The sequence below is a fragment of the Dermacentor silvarum genome, chromosome 8 (assembly GCF_013339745.2).
Source record: "Dermacentor silvarum isolate Dsil-2018 chromosome 8, BIME_Dsil_1.4, whole genome shotgun sequence".
NCBI lineage: Eukaryota > Metazoa > Arthropoda > Arachnida > Ixodida > Ixodidae > Dermacentor > Dermacentor silvarum.
Window position 1 is genome coordinate 70008258 of NC_051161.1, and position 8600 is coordinate 70016857.

The 8600-nt window shown below is 42.5% G+C and overlaps 1 long non-coding RNA gene across 1 annotated transcript; it reads right to left on the reverse strand.

Moving 5' to 3' along the window:
• Positions 1-1543: 1543 nt before the first annotated feature.
• On the reverse strand, positions 1544-8172 carry LOC119461397 (uncharacterized). Its single transcript, XR_005193975.2, has 4 exons — positions 8014-8172; positions 7392-7462; positions 4535-4589; positions 1544-1639 (listed from the first exon to the last, which is right to left on the reverse strand). It is a non-coding gene; the product is annotated as an uncharacterized LOC119461397 (long non-coding RNA).
• Positions 8173-8600: the final 428 nt, after the last annotated feature.

Here is an 8600-nt window from a genome sequence, read left to right on the forward strand (position 1 = left end):
GGGACCCCAAACGCACGCCGACCACGACTCCCCCGAACGCTCACTCGCCTCTCGCTCCCCCAACCCCCTATGACGGTTTTTTTTTTTTCTCTTTTTTTTTCTTTTTTATAAATTTTTTTGCCACTTTCTCGCTCTCCCGCTCTTGTCCCCTCGTCTTAGAAACCGCGCCTAGCCAGTCAAGCGCCGGCGCTCATTTTCTTTTCAGTCTCTCCCTTTACAGACAGCCACAGCGGACATCGACGTGACGTCACTCCACTAACCCTTTAAAACTAACCCGCCGAGGATGACGAGGCCGCCTTTGACGAAGATAGGTCCTCCTATCGAAACGTTGGCCAGCCTTTCTGAGGCACCTTATCCCTGTTTATAATCCTTATTCCTCGTGTGCTACTCCATTAGTCAGCCATCTTTTTTGATTTTGGATCAACTGAATAAGGGAATTTATTAGCCCGACGTGTCGGAGCCAATTCGGCTTCTTCTTCTGGGGGTATTCTTCGGAGGTGCGGTGTTCAGCTTTTACAAAGCTTCTTCACAAAAAAAAGGAGGGGGGAGAGGGGGGAGCAAGAAAGCAGAAGGGGGGGGGGGGGGAGACACTTGACAGGGCACCTTTTCTTGACAGACGGAAAAGGCGAAAGGTTGGGGTAGCGGCGGCGTTGCTGGTCGGCTGGGATGACCGATACCTTTTAAAAGCTGCACACCACCCTCTCCGAAGAATACCCCCTGAAAAGGAGCCGAATTGGCTCCGAAACGTAGAGCTAATAAATCCCCCTATTTGGTTTGGAGTGAATCTCTAAGTCTTAATCAATTTTCCAAGGCAGACGGGTAATTATGTCGAAATGTTTAGCTTCACAATTTATTAGTATTCACTTTCGTTTAACGATTAGCTTTGGCACACCCGCAACAATTTTTTTGATTAGCATAGCTTACACTGGAGGCGCAATGCTAAAGAGACAGCGGAGCTCATGCGCACCTACCTAGTCCTGGCTTTTGGGCTAGGCTAAGCAGTACCAAGTCATCCTCAGCATTTTCCGGAATTTATTAATTATTGATCGATTATAAATTAGCTATTCATTGGCTATCGATTGGGCATCGCAAGGTATTGAGCATGTATTTGGGCTAGGCTCAGCACTAACAAGTCACCCCAAGCATTTTCCGAAATTTATTGATTATTGATCGACTTGCTATTCATATTGGCTATCGATTGGCTATCGATGACTGACTAAGCTTAAGTAGTCCCCACCATGCTCATCTAGACTTAGCCAGGCTCAGCCTCGCCAGTTCACAGGGGTATTTGCCATTGCGCTTGGACCCTTTCTGCACTGCGCCTGGATGGGCCCACATTTTCTGTTCGCGGTTGACACATTACGCCCGGTTTAAACGGCTCCACTGTTCAAAAGTCACTCTTACATGATTTTGTGCACTCTTTGTTTTCGCTGTGTTATGAAGTTGATTTGTTGGAAGTCTTGAAACTCCTGGGGTACGTATTTGAATGGGTTAATACCTTAATCTAAAATCACGCTATTTGAAAAAAGTTCGGATCCAGTACTTGGTGAGCGAAAGTGACTTTATTGAGCAGGCAAGCAGGTTGATCTCGTTGGTGTTCATCCATTGGGCTTTCACTTGTATTGAAATTTAGAGGTACCTGCAAAGATTGAATAAAGGTTGTGTTATCAATCATGCTAGAAGGAAACGCTTGTGTGCCGACGTTCCTAAACAGTTAGTATTGAAATATTGGTGTCTCTATAAATATTGGAAACGTTCCAAACCTTGGAAGCCAGTTTTCCATAATAATTGTAACCGAGATACCCTGTTTTCATAAGTCACAACCACATAAAGAACACACAATGACAAGACGGAAAGCATACGAGGAATCACTTGCTTATAAAGTGAATTATTGAAATTACCGATACGGGAAGAATAAACTTGACACTGGGAGTGTTATCCAAGGCCGTCACTGACAACTTTAGTGGCTGACATAGAACATCCTTTCTGAGGCAAAACATTACGTGCTTTGTGAGGTGATATTCCACACCCGCTGACAAGGTTGTGGGCGATTCTGCTGGCTAATTCTCTCCGCGTTAACTCTAGTACCCATACATAAGCACGAACGAACGTGGCCGGGAAGACAGCGCCGCCGTAGATCAACTGATATGAGCATCGCACGCGTGATGCGAATTCGTGGATTCGTATTCCACCTGGGGCACGTTGCTTTTTTGTCCACTTTCATTTTCATTTATTTAGAATTTATAAGTTTCTGTTATTTAATGAAGTAATTGTCCGTTTGTTTTCCTTGTTGTCATTGTCTGTTTGCATTATGTGACAATAAAGTACCAGTAACGTATAAGAAGCACAGCAACAGAGTCATCAAATTTTTATATTCAGTGTGTTTAAATAGATGTGATGATTAGTTATAGCATTGACACATTTGCTATAATGTGCGACAGAGTATACAGTTGAAAGTCAACAAGCGCTGGGAGAAAACGCTCTAATATACAGCAGAGGAATACACAGCACATTGTGCGGAACCGTTAAAATAGTCATAGAATTAAAGACTGGGGACCTAAGAGACAATTTATCAAATAAACACACACTAGACACTTGAAAACAAAAAGCTATCTCGTCGCCAAGCAATTAAAGCTATAATATTTACAATACATTTAAATTAACCCAAACACTTCAGATGGTACACGCATGCTTTTTGCGGGCTGATGAAATTTTGACTATAGCTTCTTACGTACCTGTGCAAGGACATTCTAATTATGCTCTAAACATTAGCCCGCGACTGAAGTTTCAAGACGAGCATTCTAGGACCAGGCAGCCGGCAAGTGTAGTGCTGCTCCTGGCAAATGTTGCCAGTTTACTTTCAGGTTTCTCGATATAATTATTTTTTTGTGGAATACAAACTTAAAAACGCTTCTGTTCGGCGCATCTTGACATCATTAGATGATGATCGTTTTGATTTATTTCCGTATTATAGCCACCCAAGCTCTCGCAACCTTAGTAAGCGACTTTATTTTAACCATTGAATACTTACGGATTCCGAATGAAACTCATGATGATACTCAAATATAGACATTTGTTGTTTTAGCAGAACTAATTATGGGCACTCCGTGTACTCGCATTACAGATCGTAGTTGTTGTAAAACAGTTACTTTTAGGTTAATAATAATAACAATCTGTTATCATGTTAAATATCTCCGCCTTGAGCTGGGCATGCATGCCAAGGCAGTGTGATTTTTCTGAAGAATTATACACAATTGAAAAAGTAGTGAAATCTCAATTTTCCTTGCGTCATATAGAGCAGTTATATTCTTGTTCACATCAACTAGACATAATTTTTTCGGAGTTGGCAGCCACTTGTAGAATGATGAATAAGAATTTGGAGGACGCGTAAGCTTCGCCTTTAAGAGTGAAACGTGATAGCACTTAACGATCCCTAGCTGCTTATCATTCTTCCCGGCAACTGCAGCTTTTTTGTCTGCCTCCGTGTGCGGCTGCCGAGGAGGCGAGCGCCCTCTGGATGGTGTCTTTCCTAGGAAGAAACCATGGCGTGCCGCTGTATGAATTGTAGAAATTCTCGAAATGGGGTTGGTGTTTGAGGAGTTTCGGCGTAAGAGAATTATGTGTTCTCGTACATTCAAATTATTATCCGACGTTCTCACGTCTGTAGGTTGTGGTTAAGTGGTAATTGACGATCTTTTTAAGGATGTTAATTTGAGAAATTTCATTTTGTTCACTAATGCCTTGCGGCACGCGGAGGGCCTGCGCGGTCGAGGTGCTTTGGGATGATTATTTCGGCCAACGACGCAGGCGCGCCCGCGTCGTATTTTCTGGGACACGGGGCCCTTAACGCTATCGCATTAAAATAGGCAAAATAACACCAGTCTTCACAACTAGGACGTTCGGAAAAGATAAACTGTAGCTATCACTACAAAGACACCACGGTGAAATATCGTTTCGTAACAGTATCGCTATCGAGACAGCAATTTCAGCTGATGCTTGAAGTAATTTATTCCTAATTTCGTTTGTTTGTACGTAGTCTTATATTGCGGTGCAGTGGGTCATGCGAACAGGCCCGTTTCCTTCACTCCGAAATAAATTATAATGAGAAAGATAAAGGAGTCTGAGGTTCTCACAGGTGGCAATGCAGCTACTCTGCGATATACACAGTAGTGTCAATATACGCTTGCCATCGCACGCCGATGCTTTTGATTTAGTTCAATTTTTTGGTTGTTCCATCTGGGACGGCTTGCGGATATAGCCACATTAAAAATCCCAAACCTCTTGAAGGGCGCTAACGCTCAAATACTAATCCGTTCAAGGGGTTCGCTTTGCAAGTAGGATAACTAGGATATCTAAATACCGGGAGATTTTGCTTTACAGCAGCTTTTCGACAATTTTCCCGCACGAGTATTTATATTTAACGAGTGTGGGGTTTAATCATGCCGGCCCTGCTAAATGTGGCCTAAGAATGTCATATAACACTCACGCTTCTAAGATGAACAAGCAAGGCGACTGGACGAAGTAAAGTACTCACATGCAGGCCCCACAAACGATGGCTCGCAGGTCTCGTCTGCTTTGCAGTAGTAGTTCTGCGAGCAAGACACAAATTTATTTATTTATTTGTTTATTTATTCGCCTGTATTTCCTTTTTTTAACCGTATCCCGTATGTTAATAAAGTTTATGACCTAGAGTGTGACAAGGAAGCAAGCAAGAACACATCAGACGCACATATTCACCTATTACTTTGTCATGGCTCTCTATGTTTAGTGGCCAGCCATGTACTTATTACGCTTGACAAAATAGTTCAACCCATGAATTGTCCCCATGGGCCAATAAAACATGTTTACGTAATAGTTAAAGCACAGCGCTTCACATGCCATTTTAGTGGAGCATTAACCAGTGCAACGGAAGGAATGTTGCTGACAAGGGATGCCTTCAAGATGTCCTGGCTCTTCGAGAACGATGCCCATCCGAAACTATCAAATGCACACATTCACGTGTATACAATATTAATGAGGCGTCAGTTTCTACACTGGATAAGACTGCGATACATTCTATGACTGAAGCATATAACTATGTATTTATATGTTTAATTACCCGCTAATATTAACCGTTCCTTTAGCAAAGCTTCAAGATTTTACAGAACGTTCAGAAACCTATCGATGGTGGTCAGCGGCACGCATTGAAATGTAGAAGGCCATGCTTCGACGTCTATGTGGTCAGTTTTGTGGTACCTTTAAGGTATCATTGTGATGAATCGTTCATAGCGCCCTCCTCAAACAGCTTCTCTCTGTGTTCTTTCTTGCTTTTATTTTTTTCTTTACCTAAGAGCGGAGAATCTTAAAGTGCAAAACTAGAAAATGCCATGCAAATCAATGATCTAACACTTTGTTACACAAAGTTTATCATTTCCATTTTTTTGCGTGCATTCTAATCGCCTTTGGTTTGCGCCATGCCAGACAACATAACATTTCTGATATCCGTGACGTTTCACCTAATACCACATTTTGATGCAATGCCGCTAGAGCACTGCATGCAATAACGCACCGAGTCGACAACTTCTTTTTTTTTTTCGGCCGTGTCAAAAGTCTCGTGATACGCTTCATTCGCTATAGGATGAAAGAAACAAAATCTTGCGCCGTGCCATCAATTCAGAAGCCTGGTACAGTAATGCACTCGACACGGCCACAGCATATATGGGGGCGTGCGCCCCCTTTTTTGTGTGTGTGTGTGTGCACACGCAGCCTTTCTCCGTCTAGTTTTACCTCGTTTTTGCAGTGCTTTTTTCGAAACAATGGAGCTGAGTGGTAACTAAATCCTTGAAAAAATAATGCGACACCTAAGCATTTGTTATGAGTTCTGAATGCCAAAACATTAATGTCCGGTTCAACGCCGTTCAGTGGTCCCTGAGTGTATCTTATTTCAAAGCCTGTCGTTGCGCAACCTTTGGGGTTTAGTGTCGCTACTTCTGCTGTGTACTGCCAGGTCTGTCAGTATTGTGGTGGTGTATATTTATGGATATCTACCAACATTAAATGCGTGCAGTATCCAAGTATCAGAAAAAGGCTTTCCATACGCCCTGAATGCTGACAAACGGAGTAGTGCCAGTCAGTGTGCCTCTATTCTGCGTAATAACAAATAAGTTACTACATAAAACGTAAACATATGTACGCAACTTATAGGTCCCTGTAGAGCACAAAAACTTCTTAATGAAATATGGCCTTTGTCTACACGGTTCTTTCATTTGTTTTATTTGTGTAGTCAAAGAATTCCGTGCTTCCCACTGGGTATTCCATGCTTCCCACAGTTTCAAAAGAACGGTAGAAAATCTTCAATTACTACTACACTTGTCATTGTCATTTTTACCTTGACAAACAGCTTACATGACCTTATTCCTCATGGCCTGGCTGCGTAGTCTTCTTACGGTCCATCCTTCTAAATGTGAGCGTGAATTTCGGCATAGCTTGTGCGCGGTTTAGTGTTTCAACATAAAAATTGCAAGAAACTAAATGTGTAACCTTTCATGTGGGTACACAATTCATTTGGTTGCATGGTACATTGGATTATATTAAAAATCATAGTATGCATCATCGCCTGCTGTGTAGGATATATTCGCACAGTTTAACTTGACTGAAGCTATGCTTTACATGTGCAACCCCATGATGCGCGTTGCATCTCCATAATCTTTAGTAATTTTTTTTCATGGTGGAAGCTTTGTTCGTTGCTTCGGAATCAAAGCTACTTCACTACGCCCTGCTGCTGTCCTAATCCGTACCATTGCTATGCGTTGGCACCACATCGATATCGCTTATTCGTCGATTTCTGTTATAGTGTGCTAAAAGAACCCCCAGTAACAAGACGCTACACACGTTTTTAAAATTAGACCGCAATTATTCTTAAGTAGTCTGCCAGATTAGGAGCTTCTTGAAGGCGAGCAAGCGCACTACAATAACCTTCAGCATCAGAACTTCTCAACGACTAGTTCCTTGCTGTAAAACTATTCACACATATTCGAAGATTGCAAATGAAAGAAATTTTTTACTGCTTTTTCCTGAGCGAGCAACCTCGTGCTTTGAAGAACATGTTTACTTTCGTTCACAGAAGCACAGCTCTTGTGCTTTGTTTTCTTGACCGTGATAATGTATTATCCCTCTAGGGCCTCTGGCGTACACAGTAAATCAGTCCGCAGATATCGTTCGTCTGCTAAACTTCCATTCTGGCTTCAGACGACAACTTGTGCTTTCCAGAGGACTTTTCATACCAAAACTAAAAGATTTCCGCTCACATACAGGTAAAAGAAAAATAGCCTTCATCGCCTTTTTCTTGTAAGTCGCCCTTACAATCAGTGGTATTTTGCTACTAAGCTTTTAAAACACAAAGTTGTACTTACCCCACATTTCTTGCCCCGCGAGGCCCCTCTGCCTGGAGGTTTACCAGCGGGTGTCCCCTCCGTCAGCATCACTGCGGGAGGACTTGATATTGAAGTTTCCCATAATGTCGATGACACGAATGCTGAGAGAATCTTACATCATATGAAAACGGCAAAGTGAAATGAAACGGCAAAAACACAGTTCGAATCTTTAACCTATCGACCGTTCTCTCAGTCTTTGCTGCATCTCAGCCAAGTTTTGCGGTGGGGTGTGGCCTTATTTTATTATTACGACGACTGTACATAAACCATCCGCAGCGCACTCTGCTAGTGGTCAGCGGACATCGTCCGGTATTTTCAGTTTAATTTCAACCAAGCTTTAATTTTCGTAAAGCGTGCAGTAGGTCAGTTTATTGTAATCCAAGGTCGGTGCTCTTCCTGTTTTTACTGGAATTTTGATACACATGCATGAACGACCACCGTCTATAGGCGCTTACTTAAGAGCCTCCAGACCAATGTCTAGAAAGAAGACGACTTCAGCTAACAAATTACTGTATTTTAGATTGACAAACATAACTTTAGAGGTACGTATCCTGCCATCCTGTAGGAGAGCTTCAAAAACATTTGTCGCCTCGGAACATACCTGCTGAGAGAAGAACGATAGCCAGTACGAGCACCGTTGTCTTCATCGTGGCGTTCTCGGAGCTTGCAGGCAAGTGGCGATACAAGACTAATTGACACAAGTGCCGTGGTCTGCAGTCGAGACAAATATGTTTTCGTTACGTCCGCTCCTGCTTATATAGGGACGCTGTTGGAGAGGGAAAACATTCTTGCAACGCTCCAGGCTATTTACCGGTTATATAAGTGCCATTTTTCCTTAGGACTTTTCCCTTGACCTTGTTAAGGAAAGGCTCTCTAAGGCTCGCCTCGTTGAGAGTGCGAAAGTAAGAATAAACGTTGAATGGCGTTGAGGCAAATATTTGCGATACGAGCAGCGATTTGTTTGGCACGTTTCGTATAACGCTGCGTAAATGTCGTGCGGCCTTGTACTCCGTGCTGTGGCTGTAGTTAGTGTTGAGCTAAGCTTGCCGTCAAGTGCAAGGAAAGCTGTAATAATTTCTTTTTTCATCTCATTATTAATCGATTGTTATGGTTCATCGAATAATTGCGTCAGATGGCCTCAGTCAGTGACCTTCGAAATTTATTTATACAAAAATTTGTTTATCATTG